At 40.0% G+C, this 23,506-nt stretch overlaps 1 protein-coding gene across 2 annotated transcripts in view; it reads right to left on the bottom strand.

The window, feature by feature from the left end:
- LOC130027195 (death domain-containing protein CRADD) overlaps positions 1 to 23,506 on the bottom strand; it is a 367,439-nt gene that overhangs the window by 236,704 nt on the left and 107,229 nt on the right. The gene's annotated exons all lie outside the window — the stretch shown is intronic.

The raw sequence follows: 23,506 nt of genomic DNA, 5'->3' as shown, positions 1-23,506 counted from the left end.
TAATTCCCTGGAAATGGAAGCCGGTAACTTCAATTATGGAGTTGTCTTAGCAAAGAAATAATTGGATGATTGCCGTTTAACACAGCAACTTCCACCAATCACTTAGTAGATATTTTACACAAATAACTTAGCAGATATTCAGGTTTCAAAAGTCACCTCAGGTTTCAAAAGTCACCTATCAATTTTGCTATATTTAAAATTATAATATAGTATATCGCCCACACGGCAAAGCCTGGCAAGCTACCCATGACATATTCAATACGCCAAAAACAGTAATAAGAAGTCTCATAATTTGTTGTGAGACGTATTGGTGCCCACTCGAGCAAATCAATGAACAAGGGGAGGACAGTGCTACAGTGCTAAAATTACAATACACAACTGCACTTCCCAATCCTTTTCCGTAGTTACAGTCACTTTTCTAGCATGCTACTAAACTTGTTATTTCAGTTCTTGTTTCTCTTCATTAAAATATAAGGATAAAATATAAAGGATAAAGATAAAATACAAGGATATCTTTTTACCACAGGGACCTCCTCAACAAAAATTTACAAGCTAATCAGGATTTGGTTGCTGCATTCAGCTACTAATCATTGGAAAAGTTAAAGAAAGACTGGGAATTCAAGGATGACTTGGAAAATAACACTGCCAAGCTGATTAATGACCACAGTCGGAAGATAAAGTCCCAAAAATGCCACTTCATAGTTCCAACATCCTCCCAACACTGACAAAGCAAGTGACTGGATTTGGAACACTGCTACAGAAAAATCAAGATTTCCAAGGCTATCTCTAACAGCATCAGCTAAACAGCACCTGCAAGTCTTTCTTTGATGAATTGGTGAAACCTAATTCAAATGCAGAACATTAGCAGCAAAGGTGTTTGGGCATGTAGTTTGAAAAGCTCCAAACTTCTGAAGCACAGAAAGACATGCTAAAGAGGGAGGGGCAGATACCAGGAACAATCTACTGAGTTCACCAAATGTTTAATATGGAAGGCAAGAAAAATGCGTGAGCCAAACATAGAGAGATATCATTAAGTAAAATAAAGCTTCATCAAATTCTTTTGTAAAATGAGACACAATTAAAAATATATGCTCATTGATTCATCAAATGATACAGAAATTCACATACCTATTAGAAATTGGCAATTACAGAGGAACTTTTTCTCAACTATCATTATTTCTGTTTTCACACACTCTTTGTAAACAAAGCAACAGGAAACAATTCCAAATCTTCCTTTACAGAATCTTTAGGTATGTGTAACTGGTATGTCGTTTTATTATGGCAAATATTACAATTATTGAAGTTTTAAATATGTAGGGAGAATGGGTCAGAGTTGTCAAGTGTCTTAGGCAAATTCCCATAGAAAATACATAGAAAGACTAATTATATGAGATCCCTCTGATTTGTTTCCAGTATACCAGATGGCCCTATCTAATGAAGTGTCTGCTATTTACAGACTAAATTATTGACAGCTGAATTATTATTAATATGGTACTTATTCCTACTTTTGATAATTTTGAGTTCCAGAAACTCTCTTCCAGCATTTCTTCTTCCTCTTTTCCTCCAGGTTATCCTTTCCTGGTGAATATTTCATGTTTATACCTATAGATGGATAGGTGGTGCTCAAGGTCTGGTTATGCACTTAGAGATCACTCCTGTGTAGGGACTTGAGGACCATGTAAGGGTGATGGGGATTGGACCCAGGTCAGCTGCATGCAAGGCAAGTGTCCTATCTGCTGTGCTATCCAGCCCAGGTGGATCTTTTTAGTTTAGATAAACCTTTTCCCAACCATTACTCCTTTCTGAATTTGTTTCCTTTTTGTGCACCAATCCCATGACCTATAGGTTGTCCCCCTTAAACGCATCCTGTGGTCCGATATATGTGATTTACAGCTATTCTTTAATATTACCCTGTAATATCCTGGGAGCTGACAGGGAGCGGTTGAGAAAAAACTGTTTTAGATCATCAACTCCTTCTTCCTGTAGCAAATGCAGAAGAGCATCCATGCTGCCTCCTAAGTGAATGGATTCCCTTAGATGGAAGATGACTTTTGAAACCTGACTAGCTAATTGTCATCAGTCAACCAGTTGTAGGGCCATGGCCACACCCTGGACTATCTAGAAAGACACTCTGAGCAGCATACCAGAGTTTCAGCCTCACTTAGATAAACATCTAAGGCCAGGAGGCCCTAAAGGAACAAACATAGCTCAGAATAATTATTACTCCTCCATTCTTTCTCTGTAGGCTAAATTTGGTCCCCTAAAGAGGATTAAGCATTTGTCACCCAGCAGCAACAAAACCATTTTTAGGAATGACAGATATTTTCTTTTTTTCTCTCTCCCCACTATGTTTGTTTCAAGATACACGTAGTCTGAATTTGCAAAGGAAAGAGTCAAAAAGAATAAATGTGGTATTTTTCTATTTCAGTTTGGCCCTTGAGTTAACAATCAAATATCAAAGGAGTTATATATTTTTGGTTCATTCTACATCATAAAAATGAAGCCCTAGAGATAATAGATTCTTTTCAAGCGTACTTGAAACAGAAGTGGTGAATAAATTAAGTCCCAAAGTAGCTTTAATCTCAAAAAATCAATACCATTTTACAATAAAATCTGAAATTTTAACAAAAAGTTAGTTTCATTAGTTTAAAACTAGCCTCGAACATTGGAAACTAAATGTTTAAAACTCTTTAAACTCTTGAGTTAAAAAATAAAGTAGTGCTAAAGAGAGAGTGCAGGAGGTGAGGTGCTGACCTTGCATGCAGTTATGGGAGCCTCACCTGGTTTGAGTCCCCAGCACCACATAAAATCTCCCAAGCATAACACCTGAACGCAAAACCAGCAATAGCCTGAGTTCAACGAGATGTGACCCCTACCCAAATCCAAAAAATAAAGTAACGAGGATGAGGGAGCTAATTTACATGGCAGTGGTTGCCCTCTGCTCAGCACCACCAGGTGTAACTCTTATGGCCACCAAGTTCTACACAAGGGAGTCTGCAATGAAGTGCCACACCCACATAACCAGATTGAGGAACCGCAAGAATGACCACACACACACACACACACACACACACACACACACCAATGAGGGTTGCCCCTTAAAAAGTTGGACACTTTCCTTGGTTGAACAATTATGGAAAACAATATTAAAATTCTAAAAACATTAAAATTAATTATTCCATTCATTCATCTCCCCACCATCTTTCTATTGACTTTCTGTGAGACCACAACGATATACATTAATATCCCAGATAACATTCTCCACAGCATCAACAATGCCAAAAAAAGGCAAATACCAAGTCCTTATAAGACTATGTTTCAAAGTCATTGTTCGGTTTTTACTTTGATGATGAGACATGGTTACATTAGTGAGTTTGCAATCATTGATTATTCCAGAACTAATAAAATTGGTGTAAGCCAAACAAGTGTGGCACGATTAGCCTCAGATTTGATGTGCAAAAATGTCAGGCCAACCTGTTTTTTTCTGTCAGCTTGGCACCATTTTACTGGTAACTTCAGACTGGCATCACAAATTGTGAAGTAAAGTAAGTAAGTAAAGGCCCTCCCGTTGTTCATCAATTTGCTCGAGTGGGCCCAGTAACGTCTCCATTGGAGACTTTGTTGTTACTGTGTTTGGCATATCGAATACATCATGGGGAGCTTGCCAGGCTCTGCGGTGCAGGAGAGATACTCTCGGTAGCTTGCCGGGCTCTCCGAGAGGGGCGGAGGAATCGAACTCAGGTCGGCCATGTTGACTGCGTGCAAGGCAAACGCCCTACCACTGTGCTATCGCTCCAGCCCAGTCAATTGTGACCAATTGTGAAGAAACAACACAAAAACACACATGAGGGAAAACTCTGGGATTTTTTTCTTTTAAGGAATACCAAATGCTTCAGTGGGAAAATACAACTACCAGATGATCTAGCAATTAAATTTCTGAAAAGATTAAATTTAAGACAGTCTCATTAATGGGGGCCAGAGCCATAGTACAGAGAGAGGGTAGGGCACTTGCCTTGCACACAGCCAACCCGGGTTCTCTGTATGGTCACCAAGCACCATCAAGAGTGATCCCTTAGCTCAGAACGAGGAGTGAACCCTGAGCACTGCCAGGCATGGCTAAAAGACAAAAACAAAATCTCATTGGATGAATGAATAAGGAAAATTGATATGCATAGCATTATTCAGCTTTACAAAAGAAGAGAATCACACCTATTAGGATGCTTATATTCTGGTACAGTGACACCGCCAAATTCTGGCAACAGGAACAACAGGAATCTCATTTATTGCTGGTGGAAACACAAGATGGTGCAAGCACTATGGGAGAGAATTTGGAATTTTTACAAAGGGGCAGGAGCAATAGTACAGCATGTAGGGTGCTCGCCTTGCATGTGACCTACCTGAGTTTCATTTCCAGAATCCCATATGGTTTCTCCAGCCCAGCCAGGAGTGATCCCTTAGCGCAGAGCCAGGAGTAAGCCCTGGGCACAGCTAGTGTGCTTCCCACTAAAATTAAAATGATTTCTTTAGCTAACCGTACTATTACCATAGAATCCAGCAATGATGCTCCTAGGTATTTACACAGAGATGTTGTGTCCACACACAAAAACCTGCACACATGGCAGCTTTATTTGTAATTGCCAAAAATTGGAAGCAATGAGGATGTTCTTCAGTAGATGATATATATATATATACATATATGTATATATTCTGAAAATGGAATATTGTTTGTGCTAAAAATAAATTATCATATTAAAAATACATAGGTAACTTTAAATGCCTATTACTAAATGAAGAAGACAATCTGAAAAGGCAATATACTGTATGATATCCACTTTATAATATTCTAGAAAAGACAAAATTATGGAGATAGTACAAAAGATCAGTGGTTACTAAGAAGTAGGGGAAAGGGGACCAGGGAAGATGAGTAGGTTAGGGACAAGAGAATTTTAAGGCAGAGTAAATACTTTTATACTGGTTTGGCCCTTGATGGATATATATCACAATGATGACAATGATGGATACACATCCCTCTTGTCATATGTTCAAATCCATGGAACGTATAACACCAATATAACTTGCAATCCCTTTGGGTGATTGTGATGTGCCAATAAAGGCTCATCAGTTCTAATAAATGAACCATTCTGCTGAGGGTCCATAGGGCATGCTCTGCATGCATGGCAGGGCATATATGGGGAGTCTCTGTACCTTCCCCTTATGATGGGAACCTACACTGCCCTAAAAATTAAATACTGCTTCAAAATCAGAAAACAGTAAAAGAAAGGACATCATACCATACATTAAAACATGAATGAACATGGAAAGGAATTATGTCAAGTATAGTATGGCACACAGAGAAAGAAAAAATACTAAATGATCTCACTTATCTGTAAAATTCTGAAAAACACCTAACAGGAGTTATGAGTAGCATGGTGGTTGTCAGGGACTGGGATGTGGGAAGGGTAACTGTTGGTTAAGGGTGCAAAATTTGAGTTTTGATGAATAAATTCTGAAGTTTTACGTTACAAAATAGTGTCTATAGATTTTTTTATAGCTACAGTAGGGCCCGAGAGATAGTACAGCAGGCAATCACTGTATATTATAAACAGCTGACATGGGTTTGTTCCCCAGCATCCCATATGGTCTGCCCAAGCACCCCCAGGACTAATTTCTGAGTGCCAGAGCCAGGAGTAATCCCTGAGCACCTCTGGGTATGGCCCCCAAACAAAACAAAACAAAAAAGTTACAGTAAATCCTCACTTAACGTGGTAGATAAATTATTGGAAATTATATTAAGGGAAGCTATATAACAGGAAAAAAATCTTTTAATGCCATTTTTATGGGTGTGGGAAGCTCCCAAGCAGTGTCCTGGTATCTAAGGGCTTTTCCCAGTCATTCTTGACCAACTGGGCCTATGGTTGAATGCTAAGACCTAAGAATGTTGTGCTCTGGAGGGAGGTTGGCGAACCCAACACCCACTCCCAAAAAGCCCAGCAGCCATAAACCTCCAGAATCCAATCACCACCATGCCCACAGCTGATCCCCACAGGCTCAAGACAAGGCCCCCACACATGAGAAAGAACCCACTGAAAAACCCAGGTGTGCAGGTTTTGTGACTGAAATCTCCAAGCTCATACGGAGTCAGGAATGGGCCACCTTTCCCCAACCCCCTGTTCTTCAGGGGCCTGGCAGTCATGCCCCCGAACTACCTCTGGGTGCCATATAAGCTCATTAAGGGTCATGATCCAGAAACTCACAAATAAATCTCAGAAGAGAGCAACAAGCTGCAGAGATGCACTTAACTCCAGTTGTATCACCCTATTTAAATTTTTAGAATTCCTGGAGCAACATCTAATGCACACATGATGACATCCTCTAATACCATTGATATACCAAGAATTCCACACCACATTTGATGAGGTATAAAGTAGAAGACAACAAATTTCAGTTTAAAATATATATATATATGTATATGCACACAAGTTTCAACCTGTAACAACATGTTAGTAATCGCTTATACAAGGGCTTAATGGCTTCAAGGTGAGATACAACAATCTTCATACACTTTCCTTAAAGGAAACCTTTTCAGATAATTTTTAATGAATTACTCTTAACGAGCAATACAAAATAAATTATATAGGATCTACCTTTGGGCAGGCTTGGGTAACAGTGGGAAAATTCAAAACAATGGTGGTGGTAAGGTATAATGATGGTGGGTTTGGTGTTAGTATATTGAATGCAATAAATTATTATGAACAACCTTGTAGCACTATTGCACTATCCTCCCATTGTTCATAGATTTTTCAGTTGGGCACCAGTAACGTCTCCATTGTGAGACTTCTTATTACTGTTTTTGGCATACCAAATATGCCACGAGATGCTTGCCCAGCTCTGCTGTGTGGGCGGGAGCTCTCCGAGAGGGACAGAGGAATCAAACCCGGGTCAGCCGCATGCAAGGCAAACGCCGTACCTGCTAAAAACAAAAATTGGAGAAAAAAAAAAGAATGTGGTGCTGCTCAGGCCCTGCAGTGCATCAAAAGTTACCCAATAGTGCTCAGGGACCTCCCGGGATACATCAGTGATGCGTAGGGTATCATGTGGTGCCAGGGATTCAGTGGAGTTCACCACACAATGATGAACTATACTATCACTCCTGCCACTGACTGAATCTCTCTCTCTCTCCCTCTCTCTCCTTCCCTTCCTCCCTCCCCCCTTTTGGGCATTGTTGTGGCCATCATTTAACAATGTAAATGAACAGCAAAGAATATTTATATACTATACGTATATAAAATTTGAAATTTGCCATTATATCAATAAAGCTGAATGCAAAAAGTTACACACTTGCTGGAAAGAAAATATATATATATACATATGTATATGTATATATATATATATATATATAAAGCAATGTTCCCAACAGCACCTCAACTAAATGATCAAGGTGATAGGACTGGAGACCCAGTCCAGAGGGCAAGGTGTTTGACTTGCATGCAGCTGATGGGACTTCTACCCCAATGTGTCTCCTGAAGCACATTACGAGTGATCCCTGAGCAAAGATCCAGGAGTAAGCCCTGAACACAGTCAGGTGTGGCCCCCAAATCAAAAACAAATGAAAATAAACAAATGATCAGTGTGAGCATAATGCAACTAGTAAAAGGTAAAGGTAAAGGCCCTCCCGTTGATCGTCGATTTGCTCGAGCGGGCCCAGTAACGTCTCCATTGGAGACTTTGTTGTTACTGTGTCTGGCATATCGAATACTCTCGGTAGCTTGCCGGGCTCTCCGAGAGGGGTGGAGGAATTGAACTCAGGTTGGCCATGTTGGCTGCGTGTAAGGCGAACGCCCTACCCGCTGTGCTATCACCGGCTGCAACTAGTAAGGTACCTCAATACACAGCGGGGAATACTGTGCAGTTTCTCTTCCCCATTCCTTGCCCCATGGAAAGGATGAAAAGGGAATTTATCAAAATAAGCAGAGGAATCTAGCCCAGTACTGACAAATCCTAAAAAGTCATTGGGGAGGCACAGCCAAGCTGAAATCCCTTTATAATTTTTGATAAGGTTGTCTGCTTTGATGATATTATTCAAATTATGTGCATTGAATATTCTTTTACTACATTCTGAACTCAAAGGGTTCCTTCAATTTTCTGAGATCATATCTTCATATCTTGATCTGACTTTAATTATGGCTTATTGTTAAGTTCCTGAGAACAGATTTTTTTTATATCTTTTTTGTTTTTAAACAAAAACTTTAAGTTGCAAAGCATTAAAAAGAGCCAGAGTCCAAGATGTAGTTCTGTGGTGAAGTGCACGGGGTGATGGGAAATAAATAGCTAAATAAATACATTATAATGCAAGCTAATATGTACTAATTGAATACCTCCAACAAGCTCTCTGATTGTTTGCAGTATGCAACATTGTCCTATAATAGTTCAGTGTTTGGGGGCCAGACAGATAGTACAAAGGTGAAGGCTTTTACCTTTCATGCAGCAGACCTGAAACTTGAGCTCTGGCACCATACATGGTTCCCTGAGCATCACCAGAAGTGATCCCTGAATACAGAGTCTTGAGCACAGCTGAGTGGGCCCCAAAACCTAAGAAAAAAATAGTTCAGTGGATTGTAGAATTATTACAATTTATATTTTGATAGTACTGGCTGTTTTTGTTCTTCACTCATGTAACATTGGTTTACATGATCATATATGTTTGAGTGGCAAACTTTCACACCTCTTCAAAATATGTTACCATACTCCACCCACCACCAAATTACTAGTGATATGCCACAGTTCCATAGCCTCCCTCTTTGTTCACTCTTCCCCACCCACATTGGCTACCTCATTTGTGCTGTCAGAGTCCAAGATTTTGTTTTCATTGAACATTGTCTATTTCCTTGCCTTGTTTCTTTATGTCCCACACATGAGAACATCTTGTATTTGTCTTTCTCCTTCTGATTTAATTTGATTTAGCATGATTCTCTCCAATTCCGTCTACATTGCCACAAAATGGCAAGAGTTCATCTTTTCTTAGAGCTGAGTAATATTGCACTGTGTTTACATGCAAGATCTTTACCCACATATCTGAGAATCTGAGTTGTTTCTATATTTCACCCATTGTTTTTTATTTTATTTATTTATGTATTTATTTATTTATTATTTTTGCTTTTTGGGTCACACCCAGCAATGCACAGGGATTACTCCTGGCTTTGCACTCAGGAATTACTCCTGGCAGTGCTCAGGGGATCATATGGGATGCTGGGAATCGAACCCGAGTTGCCGCATGTAAGGCAAATGCCCTATCCACTATGCTATTGCTCCAGCCCTATTTCACCCATTGTAGATAGTGCTGCCATGAACATGGCTGTGCATATATCTCTTCAGGTCAGTGTTTACTGTGTTTTTCAAATGGATCACAACAGAGTGGCATTGCTGGATTATATGATAGATAGGTCTATTTTTAATGTTTTTATTTGTTTTTTGTGTTTGTTTTTTGTTTTGTTTTGGTTTGTTTGTTTGTTTGTTTGTTTGTTTTGGACCACACCCAGAGATGCTCAGGGGTTACTCCTGGCTTTGCACTCAGGAATCACTTCTTGCAGTGCTCAGGGGACCATATGGGATTCTGGGAATCAAACCCGGGTCGGACGCGTGCAAGGCAAATGCCCTATCCGCTGTGCTATTGCTCCAGCCCCTATTTTTTAATGTTTTTAAAAACTTCATACTCCATAAAGGCTGAACCAGCTTATATTTCCACTGACATTGTACAAAAGTTTTTTCCCCCCTCTATATCTGACTTATTTCTTAGGTTTTTTGATATAGGCCATTCTCACAGGAGTGAGGTAATATTTCATTCTAACTCTAATTTGCATTAAGTTAAAGATTAAATTAAAATGAATAACTTTTTTGGAAAGTATCATGTTAAGCAAGTTGACTCAAAGAAAGGGATAGACATAGAAAGATTGCATTCATCTGGGGAACATAAAGTAACAACATAGGAGACTAACACCCAAGAATGGCTGAGATTAATACCAGGAATTTTACTCCATGGCTTGGAGACCAACCACACATGCTAGGGGAAAAGGGAGCTCAGATAGAGAAGGGAACACAAATAAAGGTGTTGGGAGGATCCTCCCAGGATGGGAGAAGCATGCTGAAAGTAGACTATAGACCAAACACGATTGTCACCCATTGCCTCTTTTGCAAACCACAGCACCCAAAAGGAGAGAGAGAACAAAAGGGAATGCCCTGCCACAGAGGCAGGGTGGGATGGAAGGATGGGGGGTGGGAGGGATACTGGGATCCGTGGTGGTGGGAAATGGGCACTGGTGGAGGGATGGGTGTTTGATCATTGTATAATTGAAACTCAAGCACAAAAATTTGTAAGTCTGCAACTGTACCTCATGATGTCTCACTAATAAATTTTTTTTAATTAAAAAAATAAAATGAATAATTTTTTATTACACATGCTTTTTTGATATTTAAATGTCTCCAATAGTCTATTCAAACTTTTCTCTCTTCGTTATGATTAAATTATTTTCTTGATCGATGAGTTTTTTGAGCTATATATATTTTTTGAGTATGAGTTTTTTGTCCGGCTGGAGCGATAGCACAGCAGGTAGGGTGTTTGCCTTGCAAGCGGCCAATATGGCCGACCCGAGTTCAATTCTTTCGCCCCTCTCGGAGAGCCTGGCAAGCTACTGAGAGTATCTTGCCCGCACAGCAAAAGCCTGGCAAGCTACTGACAAGCTACCCGTGAGGTATTCGATATGCCAAACACAGTAACAAGTCTCACAATGGAGACGTTACTGGGCCTGCTTGAGCAAATCGATGAACAACGGGAGGACAGTGACAGTGACAGTGACAGTGAGTTTTTTGTCATATACATGATGTATATTATTTTCTCCTATTCAGGTGGATGCCTTTTTATTTATTGTAATGACTTTCTTTTGCTATGCAGAAGTTGTTTAATTTGATATAATCCAATTTGTTTATTTTTGCTTTTGTTCCCCTTGCTATTGAGGGCAAAGACAACTCTAAAGCCAATAGTGTATAGGGTTTTGCTGGGGATTTTTTCTGTTTTCTACAAATTTAAATTTAACAACCAAGTTTGTATTCCTTCCTGAATTATTTCATATGTGGCACGAGATAGTGATCCTAATTCATTCTTTTGATTTTTCAAGTTTTCCAGCACCCTTTATTGAGTCTGTCCTTTCCTGAAAGACAATATTATTCCTTTTTTAAAATTGAGGTTTACAATTTTGATAGCTAAAGTCTCACTGCATGTCTACTGGAAGGATTTAGTATATCAGTGATAGGACAATGCATATATTTTGAATAAAAGACATAAAAAGGATTGACAAAATTTTGACATAAAGAGTTTAATTAACTAACCTTCCATTTGTGTTCAAGAAAAATTGCTAGGGACCAGCCCCAGGTGAACAGGACTGAAGTAGGGACTCCACTAGGATTAAGAAAAGAGATAGAGGGGCTGGAGCAATAGTGCAGTGGGTAGGGCATTTGCCTTGCACGCAGCCAACTCGGGTTAGATTCCCAGCATCCCATATGGTTCCCTGAACACTGCCTGGAGTAATTCCGAGTGCAAAGCCAGGAGTAACCCCTGTGCATCACCGGGTATGACCCAAAAAGAAAAAAAGAAAGGCTACAGAAATAAGAGACAAAAAACATGGAGTTAGGGACTTACAGCCTCACAGACTGAGAGCCTCAACTGTCCTCCACATGCAAGACTTATTGCTTAAAACCAGTAATCATCAGAAGGAGAACAACAACATTCTTTGGTCAAATGCCTAACTATGCCTAACATACCTAGGCTTGACTTTTATACATCCAAGAGCCTTAGTATATCAGGACAAACATCTTTGTAAAGGACTTTCTCAAGGGGAGATTCTTCTGGAAGAAGGAGCAGAGGTGAATCTATTACAGGACCCTGCTGGAGCAGCATTCTTCATCAAGGCGCCAGAGTTCCGGGTTTAAAGGTCCCATAAAAGGCCCACTCTGTCCACTTCTTTATCTGTCTTAGTCCCCAACAAAAAAAGACATAGAAGCAGTTGCATAGGTATTAGGAAGAAAGGTCAAGATATTTCTCAGTTAGCAACAAAAACATTTGAACTTGTTTAAGAATATGAGCAAGTACTTGACTGAGACCACATAAATTAATATTCTAAAGTGCAAAGAAATTATTTCATAGCTCTCCTAAAAACCCCTGAGTAGTTCCATTGCCAGATGGTCACAATAAACACACACACACACACACACACACACACACACACTCATTTTTATCTCTCTCTCTCTCTCTCTCTCTCTCTATATATATATATATATATATATATATATAAAGCATTTCTTTCTGAGTTGTCCAGGATGATTGATTTATCAGTAAATGTACCAAGTACTTGAATGAATTAAGCTTTTTATCTGAGCTTATTTAATAAAGTCCATTCAAAACGTAGACAATGATTACTAAATATAAGGATTTTTGTTTCAGTGTAATTGATGCTAAGTTGTTCTTTCTGACAATAATCCATCCAAAGATTCATCTGCATCTTAATAAAGCAAATTTAGCCATTAGCCCAGGAAAGGGTACCTCCCTTCCTTCCTATTCATGATGATAAGTGGGCATTCATCCAATCTGTCCACAGGCTATTCAGGAAGTATAGAATTTTGAATAAATTGTGAGATTAATATTGAACCATTAGAAGTACTCTTGATGGAGACTGTTGGTTTAATAGGAAAAAGAAACCATTAAAAGTGCTGATGAATTATCCAGAGAATGAGAATATAAATGCAGGGAGCGCTAGTCAACTGGAAGTGTGCAATGGGCTAAAATAAGCTTCTCTCCACACAGGGAAACCTTCCTGTTGACCAGAAATAAAGGAGAAAGGAAAAGCCAGAATGAGTTCCAGTCCGACTTACCTCACTAAACTTATTTGGCTCACAAAAATTTCTCCTACTGGCCAAAGAGTATTAGATGTGCAGAAGCAAAAGACTATCCCTGAGATATTTTTACTGGGTGTTCCTCCTTCTGAGTTTAAGTTTTAAATTTTCTTCTAGGAAACATGGAATTGATCTTTTTGGGGAGGGGAAAGGGGTGTCTACTAAAATCATCTGTCGTATATTATGTGCTCAGTAAATGTGTTCGACAAATGTCCATAACTCTTCTGTTCATTTCATTTTACACACAGTGCCTATAAGGTTTTTGCAAGTCATTAAAAAATACGGCCAAATAAATGCATATAAGACCAGTGTATATTACAACCAGACTTATTCTTGCTTATCATTTATATCTACTAAAGGATATAACAGTCAAAATTTCTATTTAATCATTTTCACATGGAAAATTGTACAAGAGTTTTATGTTACTACTATATGGTCCTTGTATGAGGTTTTAGGACCTGAATTTTTAATGCTTTCAGAACCTGTTCTCTATTATAATTTTATTCTTTTCCATAAATTTTCTTATCAAGCCTACTCCACTAAATATTATCTAAAGATGAAATTTTTCCTGAATATTTAGCTCCAAGCTGTCTACTAATATCTACATTTGGAATTCCAGAGGGCAAATAAAATTCAACCTTTTCCAATCTGGACTCCAGATTTCTCTTACCCGCAAGCCACTCTTTCCCAGCCTGATCCACTTCTAAAAATGGCACTATCATCCAATTAAGTCAAAGATGGCAGAGATAATCTTGATTTTTCTCCATTTATCAACTGTTTTATTTTGCCATATCTAGCAATGCTGAGGGCTTTTACTCCTACCACTGGGAAGTTTGGGGAGAATCATATAGGGTGCCAGGAATCAAACCCGCATCTGCCACTTGCAAGACAAGAGTCCTACCTGCTGTAGCATCATTCTGGACCCTTTGTCCCACATTTTATTCAATCACTGATAAGTTCTATTGATTATCAACAATATCTCCTATCCAGATCATGTGACTCCATCAAAACCACCATTACCTTCACCTAAATTACTATCATATCTTACTCCCTACTATAGAATTTTGTTCCATCTGGAGAATCTTGTTCCATCTGGATATTTGGATGACATCTCAAATGTCAACACTAAATTTTATTTGTTTATTTTTTATTGAATCATCATGTTACCATGAGATACAGTTACAAAAGTTTCATGATTGAGTTTCAGTCATACAATGTTCCAACAACCATACCTCCACCAGCATATCAAATGTCAACACTTTAAAGCAAAGAACTCTAAAATTATTTTCCAGATTCTATATCACCTTGTTACAAAATTACAAATATATTTATCATTGAGTTTGGGGCATATATTGTTCCAACACCAGTGCCCCCTACCCTCCACCTATTCAACATCAATAATTGGGTTCTTGGAAATGTCATGTGAGCTCTATCCCAAGAGCATCTATGTCTTTTTATTTTATTTTATTTTATTTTATTTTGATTTGTGGGGCCACACCTGATGGCATATTGATGTTACTCCTGGGTCTGCATTCAGGAATTACTCCTGATGTTGCTTGGGGGACCATATGGGGAGCTGGGGATCAAACCCTGGCCAGCCATGTGCAAGACTAGTATCTACCCACTATAATATCTCTTGGGCCTCACCATCTGTCTCTTTTTTAAAACAGGAAATATCACACAGAGTATGAAGCCTCATACAATCAGAGAATTCTGGAAATGAGGAGGAACTAAGAAATTACCTCGTGTGTCAAAACTATCGAAAGGAGCCACAGAAAGGTGAAGTGCTGTTTGGGTATAGGATCTACAGCTGATAGGAGAAAATTAGCTTATCAAATGTAAAAAGTCATTGAAGAATGAATGAATCATCATTCCCCCCCACCCCGCTCCCCACCCCCCACTTCCACTGCACTTCTATTGATGTTGTTATGATGACTGGAGTCTCTCTCTCTCTCTCTCTCTCTCTCTCTCTCTCTCTCTCTCTCTCACACACACACACACACACACACACACACACACGCCCACTCAGTGGTGGTACTCACCCATTTACTGGTGGTAGTTCATAGAGCACGTTGAGACACTCCCAAACCCGACCAAGGTGCTAATTGGAAGTCACACTATTTTACACATACTGCTTAAGAACACGCTGGTTGTAGCATTCAATGAGGGCCACTTTGGTCCTCACACTTTCTTGCTGGGGATTGTACGCCATGCCACAGTGCTAATACATCTTCTAGTTGTGGTACTTGCCTGGATTGAGCTCGTGCCTATATAGCACTTTGGATCAGCCTGCCACCCGCGTGCAAGACTGGCACTTTAGCTTCTGAGCTGACTCTCCCAGCCCCTTTTGCACTCATTTCACTTACATTAATGTTCATGATTCCAAACTTTCAAAATGAAGCTATTGGATATTGATGTACATGTGTTCAATCATCTTATATTTTATTTAATTTAATTTTTTTATAATTTATTTCTTTATTGAATCACTGTGGGAAAAGTTACAGAGCTTTCAGGTTTAGGTCTCAGTCATGTAAATATCAAACACATTTCCCTTTACCAATACTTATTTTTAACCACGAACACCAATAGAACCCCACCTCCCACCCCTCCCAATTCCTGTGAGGCAGATGAGTTCTAGTTAATACTCTATCTACTTTGACTAGATACATTGTTTCGATAGAAGATGCACCTTTATTGTTTAGAGTTTACGACCCCCCCACAATCAGACATGCTGAAACAGCTTGTGAAATGATTTGCTTTCTACAGCTGGGTTCAAGAATTAAATGTTGTTTTGGATTTCTGCTATTTTACTTATTAACCCTGGAAGTATTTCTATTAAAAGTTAGATAGTTAAGAGATTGGTTTCTGTGCTCTGGAGTCATGGCCGTGCTGGAGAGCCGCTCATGGGGGGCAGCTGGTGACCTCGGTCGGGCGTGAAGGACGGCCCAGAACAGCCCCCTTCCCATGAGGTCCCTGCCGCCCCCACCCCCGGCTCAAACCTGCTGTCCACAAGGCTCCCGTGCGGCCGCCATCTTTCTTTTATTTTATTTAATTTTAAACTTCTAAGGTTACTAATCCCCCATAAAATAAACCAGGGATTTGATTTCACCTTAGAGCCCCTGGGGGAAATAAGAAGTAAGGATTTTTTAATTACTATTTATTCTTGATAAACACTAAAAAAAATGATTGTTGAGATCAGAGAGATTGTACAGGAATTAAGGCAATTATTTTTTTAATTTAATATTTTTATTGAATAACATTGACATATACAGTTACAAAGTTGTTCATGATTGGGTTTCAGTCAGACAATGTTCCAACACCTGTTCTTTCACCAGTGTACATTTCCCATCACCAGTGTCCCCAGTTTCCCTCTGGTCACCTCCTGTCCAGCCTGCCTCTATGGGCAGGCAATTTTCTTCTTGATCTCTCTCTCTCTCTCTCTCTTCTTTTCAGCATTATGGTTCGCAATGCAGGTATTGCAACGCTACCATGTTTGTCCCTTTACCAACCTTCAGCACTCAGTTCTTGTCCAGAGTGATCATTTCCAACTGTCATTGTTATGGTAGTCCCTTCTCTGTCCTAACTGTCTACCCTCCATCCCCCTCCACTTGTGCCAAGCTTCTAACCGTGGACCAATCCTTCTGGCTAAGGCACTTATATTGCCTGCATCTCCTAAACACTTCTGAGTGGAGCCTCAAAAATAATTTTTAACAAATAACAAATCTGTCACAGATTTAACTGTAATTTATACAATATGCATCCAAACAGGAAAACCCCTACCAACAGACCCTCTTGGGATACTTTTATCAGATGGCTTTTACAGCAAGCACCGTCTTTTGGAAATGCATGGCTAAGGAGAGCTCCTCACATTTTATGTCCAAAAAGATGTGAAGGCTACTGGTGTGTGCTCTAGAATAGTTCTCCATAAAGAACCATAACACCCCAAACTCCAACAACCACTATGGACACCAGAAGAATGACAACAATCATCTACCCACTTAAGCTAACTTGTTTGAATTATTTTAATTCAGCATTTGTTTTAATGATCATTTACATTTAAATGCTTTATTACAGTCAAAGAGCTAGTACAGCAGGCAGGGTGCTTGTCTTGCATGCAGCTGACCTAGGTTCAATCCCTGGTACTCTACAGGGTCCTCCAAACCTGTCAGGAGTGATCCCTGAGTGATCAGAGCTCAGAGTAAGCCTTGATCACTGCTAAGTGTGACCCAAAGGTTAAATAAATAAATAAATAACTCATTAAGTGTCTAAGGTAGCATTTATTTTAACTCGGAACTTTCACCTTTTTGGGTCCCTCTGGGATCAAGTGCCATTAACCCCTGGAGTGATAGCACAGCAGGTCAGGCATTTGCCTTGCACGTGGCCAACACGGCCGACTGGAGTTTGATTCCTTTGCCCCTCTCAAAGAGCCCGGCAAGCTACCGAGAGTATCTCGCCTGTAGAGCAAAGCCTGGCAAGCTACCTGTGACGTATTCGATATGCCAAACACATAACAAGTCTCACAATGTCATTTTTTTTAACCTACACTTTATTTGAATACTTTGGTTTACAGAGTAGTTCTTGATGATTTGCAAAGTCTTTTTAATTGATTAACTTTTGGCCTTTAGGGAAGCCAGGGCCCACTTCTGAAGGTTTCAACTTTGCCAATTTTTTTTTTTGGCTTTTTGGGTCACAGCTGGCAATGCACAGGGGTTACTCCTGGCGGTGCTCAGGGGACCATATGGGATGCTGGGAATCGAACCTGGGTCAGCTGCGTGCAAGGCAAACGCCCTACCTGCTGTGCTATTGCTCCAGCCCCAAGTCTCACAATGTTACTGGGCCCGCTTGACAAATTGATGAACAATGGGAGGACAGTGACAGTAACAGTGACTATCTCCCCAGCCCTGGTTTGAAACGTAAAGAAGGAATTTATCAAACTGTCTAAGAACTTAGAACAAATATGGTAGAATTTACTGCCTAATGAACATGAGGTTTAAAAGAGTTTCTCCTGTTGAGGACAATATGGTGAATGAGAGATCCTGAAACTTTGTGCTACACAATGTTCTCAGAGCAAGACAAAATATGAAAGTTATTCTTTCATAATCCATAGAGATAATACAGGGGTTAAGGCACATGTCTTATGTGCATACCACCACACAGACCAGTTCCATTCACTGCATCACATGGTCCCTACCTCAAACACTGCTGCAGATCCTAAGCAGCAACGTGTCTTTGGACACATTGGCCAAGAACTGCTGGGAACTTCCCAAGTCTACCAAGCAATAAGGGATCTTTCCTGCGACCCTGACTCGAATGGTCACAGGTTCCAGAAGTTGATTAAGTCATGTAGCGTCGGACACACACCTATAGATCAAAGTAAGAGAAACTCAATCCACAGAGGGCAAATATGTTGGGGAGGGGAGGGTTGAGGGTGTGAAGACAAGGCGCAAAGCCTTGGACACATGAGAGTGGAAGTCTAGATTGGAAATTATCTAGGACCTAAGAAGGGTCACATCCTCAGAAAAAGGGTCAACGAGGAAAACAACATTCAAACATAAATCAGCAACAGCACAGGGTGCTGTAGAGATTGAACAAGAAGTTAAAGCCCTTGCCTTGAATGTGGCAGACCCTGGTTTAAATCTCCTATACAGACAGGTACCTTGAGTACCACCAGGGGTCACTCCTGAGCATGGAGTCAGGAACAGCCCCTGAGCATTGCCTGAGGGTGGCTCCCAATCTCCCCCACCCTCACACCTGAATAATAACAGAAGGTTAGAATAAGAAATAAGATTATCACAGTTTGATGCGTCTTTCCCTAGGCTCTCAAATATCCTACTCTATCCTATCATTGCTTCCAACTATAAAAACACAAGAACCCAGAAGAGTCAGCTGCAGAGCAGGGCTGAAAAGAATGAGGAATAAATTTAAGGATGAACCCAGACCCAGAACCTGCACCGTCAGGTGCTGTGATAAAGCACTTGTATGTGATTAAACTCACTCAATTTTCACAACATTGTAGGAAGCCTGTTATATCCTATGGAATAAACTGAGTCTCAGCAAGATTAAGGTTAAGATCTTTTGCAAGGATAAAGTAATGTGGCATGCAAAAGGAGAGAGACAGAGAAACAGAGAAAGAGAGACAGAGAGATATGAAAGGTATCTGTCATAGAGACAGTCTGGGGGGAGGGGTGATAGAAGGGATTTGGGGGTATTAGTGGTAGAAAATGTACACTGGATGTTGGACCATCATATGACTGAAACCTGATCACAAAAGCTTTGTAACTATATCTCACAGTGATTTAATAATAACTATTTTTTAAAAGTAATGTGGCACTCGGTCACAATATCTGTTGACTTGATTGCTGGTCCCGTGCTCTTGATCTTTTTGCTGCATGGGTGTGTCAACAGTGAGATGCTATTGTGACTCTTCAAGTTTCTTCACTGAACTCTTAGTGAAAGCCTCACTCAAAGAATGATGTATTGTCTTCTGCCTTGCGTTGGTTCTGCTCTACTTTCCCGTGCCTCCTTATCTGATGGCTTTCTTCTCATGTCAGCACATTTTCCGTGTCATCAGTGGGGTAGAGAGCAGAGTCATTTGTTGCTGCATATTCACCAAAGTTTTGTGACTTAAAATAGCAACCATTTGATTAGGTCTCACGATTCCACAGGTCTGGAATTAGTCAGAGCTTAGCTGGGTGATTCTTCTGCACCATGTGTTATTGATCAGAGTTACTTGTTGGTATTCCTCCGGCGGCTAGTCTTACTTTATTCTCAAGCTTGACTTCTTGGCAGAGAAAGCTGGAAGGTTGGGCTCAGTAAAGCTTCTCTTCTTCTCTATGAAACCTCTCTTGCAGGAGAAATGTCTTCTGTGACAGCTCAGTGCTTAAGAAGCTATTAGTTTCTTAGATGCAGACCCCTGGGAGTGTCTAATCTCACTCCTACATATTCCCATGGTTACAAACAACCTAGATCCAAAGAGAAGATAAATAGGTACCACCTTTCAATAGGAGGAATATTTTAAAATTTTTGTGAAAAATGTTTAATCCACCACACATATAGAAACACCATTAACCATATTTCAAAAATGGTAGCTCTAGCACTCCATTTTTTTCCTATATATTTTATACTCCTATTTGTCATTATTCTGGTCAAATTTTCCAATTTCAAGAAACATCTCTCCTTCAATTCCACATGTCTAATACTGCTGACTGTGCAAATTATTATAGCTTTATTACAAACAGTTGTGAGACACTTTCTCCCTCCTATCAGAAAATTGAGTGCTCCTAAGAAATCATTCCCAAGCCAAAACAGCATAAAGTTAAGAAGCAATTACCACTAATTTATGTGGAAAATGTTGAGCCATTCCCAGATTCAAAAAATATCCTGCCAAATCATATCAAGCACCACATAAAAATCTAATGCAGCACTAGCATATAGTAAAGGGGGTAAAGTTATGATAAATACACACATGGTCAAAAGTCATTCCTGAGAAAGGAATGTTTAGGTACACACTGCCTCTACAGCAGGTTCTGCAAAACCAACATTGTAGCTCGTTTTTACTTTTTTGCTTTTTGTCACAAAAGAACATATCCTCTTTGGATTTCTTTTGGTTAATAAAAAAATGTGCTTTTTATAAAAAAGAAAGTAGCATAATGCAAACTTCACAAAGCAAGCAATGCTCCTACCTACTAGGCTTCCTGGCCCATAGTTACCCAACCCAATAGCTGATGGATAAATAAAGACAGTGAAGAAGGCCTTCTTTCACTGGTTATAATTGAGAAAGACATATACATATGTTTCTAATTTCAACGAGAAATATGTACAGGCTTCCTTAAAGAGTCTCCTCCACTACCGATAAGCTTTTGCCTATGATTTCTTTCTGAGTTACAACTATAATTTTCTTTCCCAGTTTGAAATGGCAACACAGGTCAAGAGTGGTTCAAAATGACCCATTAGTGCCAAAGTGAACTCAACTCTCACCTTTCTACTTTGATGGTCTTACCTAGGGATCCTGATCCTTCAAATCTTCTAACTTCAAAAGTATCAGAATCTCCAGGAGGGCCTGTGAAAGCAAAGTACTGGGTCCTATCACCCAAATTCTATAGACCTAGGGTGAGCTCAGGAGTTTGCATTTCAAAGAGGTGTCTGGAAATCATTGGTTTCAATTAGATAAACATATTTCCATATGTTTATGGAAATAAGCCTATTTTTTATGTTTATTTATTTATGTAGCTGATATCCCTGGCACTACAGGGCTGGAGCAGCAATGTATCTTCAGGCTCTTGCATCAAATCTTTGGCCCATCAGTTGGCTAAGAATAACAGAAAGGGGCCCCCAGGTCTCCTTGTACACACACCAAGAGTAACTGGTATTGAGGTTCCCTTGAGGTGGCTTTGAACAGAGATTGATGACCTTTTTCTTCTTTTACTTGCTGTGGGGCCCATAACTGTTGCTGCTGGAATGGGCAAAGAAAGTATACGGGGTTTAGCCCAAGGCCTCAAGTATTCTACCATTTGAGCCACAGCCCAGGTCCAGGGATATACAACTTTCAATCTAAATATCAGATCCATTTCTTCCCTACACATGAACTGTTCCAGGTAAACTATTTCATTCAGGGAACAAAACAGTGAGCTCTTGTCAGACTCCCCTGAAAATTAATTATCAATTGCTGATTAGTGCTTTGAAAAATGAGAGTGCTATTGTTGCAGTAGATTCTACCAAGCATTTTGCACTTAATAATTCCTCATCAGAGTGAACAAAGAACAATTTTATTCCTGTGCCGTCCAGACCTGGTCCTGTTGCTTAGCAATAAGCACCACGTACCATTACACTATTGTTTTCTTCTTCAAAAAGGGACAATGTGCCACGGGTATTTCTTAACTTGAGTAGAAAAAGGGATTAATAATCATTTTGTATTTAATCTGGCAGGCTGAAATTTATCAAGGTTAGAGGTTCTCTCTTGGGAGGTTTTTGAATGCTTAGTGCTCTTTATTTGAAAGAGAAGCGCTCTGATTCCCAGTGATTGAAGAAATGGCTGGAGGCATGGTTCCTTCTAACAAAGAGCCACCCCACTTTCTGGCAGTACACCCAAGGATCTGTTCCATTGTGGACAGGCTTCAAAGGACATGTGAGAGAATATCGAAGGACACATTTTATACCTTAGAAAGGACAGCTCTAATTGATTTTCAGCCTTTTGGCTAAGAACAAGTGTAGAAAGGAGAACTTTCAATATTTCAAGCTGGGTTTCCTTCCTAAAATTCAATGCACAAGGCACATAGGATTAAGTTAGAAGAAACAGTAGCCAATGAGCGCAACACAATGCAACAAGCCACTAAATTAGGAAGCATCCCAAGAAGACACCTATGAAGAATTCAGAGAGGGTAGAAACTAATAATAAGGATAGTAATTCTCAAGTACTTTCCCTCTGCTAGGCACTTCAGCTGTATGAACCCCGTCCATTTGTCACAACAGTCCCCCAAGAAGTTGGAATTATTATTATTTTGTTTTTAAGGTCACTCACAGCAGTGCTCAGGTCTTACTCCTGACTCTGTGCTCAGAGATCACTCCTGTCAGTGCTCAGGGAACCATATGGGTTGCCGGAGATTAAACCTGGGTCAGCTGTGTCTATGACAAATGCTCTACTGACAATGGCCAAAGTTGAAATTATTATCATCCTCATCTTCAAATGATAAGGATGATAATAATCTTGCACTGTGCTAGTAGCGTGTGTGTAAATAAACCCACGTCTAGGTTTTGTAAAGGAGCATATCACGAAGCGTTGTGGCTACACAGAGACAGGTCTGCCATACTGCCTTTTCCCTGAACCCTCTGCATTATTCATAGGCACAGGCTTGGTTCTGGGAGGGGGGGGGGGGGGTGTTCCTCCGGGGGAAAAGACCTCAGCTTTCATTCATGCCTCTAACCCCAGTGAATAGCTATCTTTTCAGCCCTTCTGATGAAGAGGAAGTCATGTGGGACAAAGGCAGGAGGATTGCTTTTTACATCAGCATTGAACAATGAATTCTGTGGCATGATGCATGATTTGCCAGCAGTAAGCATGCTGACTCCTGGAAGCCATCCTGGGTTTCCCTAACAACAGAACCACACCTCCCTCCTGAATTTGAAGGGTTCAGCACCTGGAGCCAAACAACCTTCCTTTTAATTGCATTCATAATAAACATTTGCCCCTATTCTGATGAGCCTTTCTGGGCTACTTCTATTTCTTTCTTTCTTTTTTTTTTTTTTTTTTTTTTTTTTTTACTAGAGAAACACCACGGGGTACAGTTATAGACTTACAAATTTTTGTGCTTGGGTTTCAGTTATACAATGATCAAGTACCTATCCCTCCACCAGCACCCATCCTCCACCACCACAGGTCCCAGCATCCCTCCCACCCCCCACCCCCCCATCCCACCCTGCCTCTGTGGCAGGGCATTCCCTTTTGTTCTCTCTCTCTCCTATTTCTATTTCTTAAAGTTTATCTTAAGCCCTGTCTTTAAAGTACCCCAGACTTTCCAAATTATACTGTCTAATCTCACCTCTGGTACCCACCTCCACACTCCACATACTT

The sequence above is a fragment of the Sorex fumeus genome, unplaced genomic scaffold (assembly GCF_029834395.1).
Source record: "Sorex fumeus unplaced genomic scaffold, SorFum_2.1 ptg000003l, whole genome shotgun sequence".
In the NCBI taxonomy this organism is placed as follows: Eukaryota; Metazoa; Chordata; class Mammalia; order Eulipotyphla; family Soricidae; genus Sorex; species Sorex fumeus.
The sequence above is the reverse complement of the archived record's forward strand: the minus strand, read 5'-3'. Positions and strand labels throughout refer to the sequence as shown.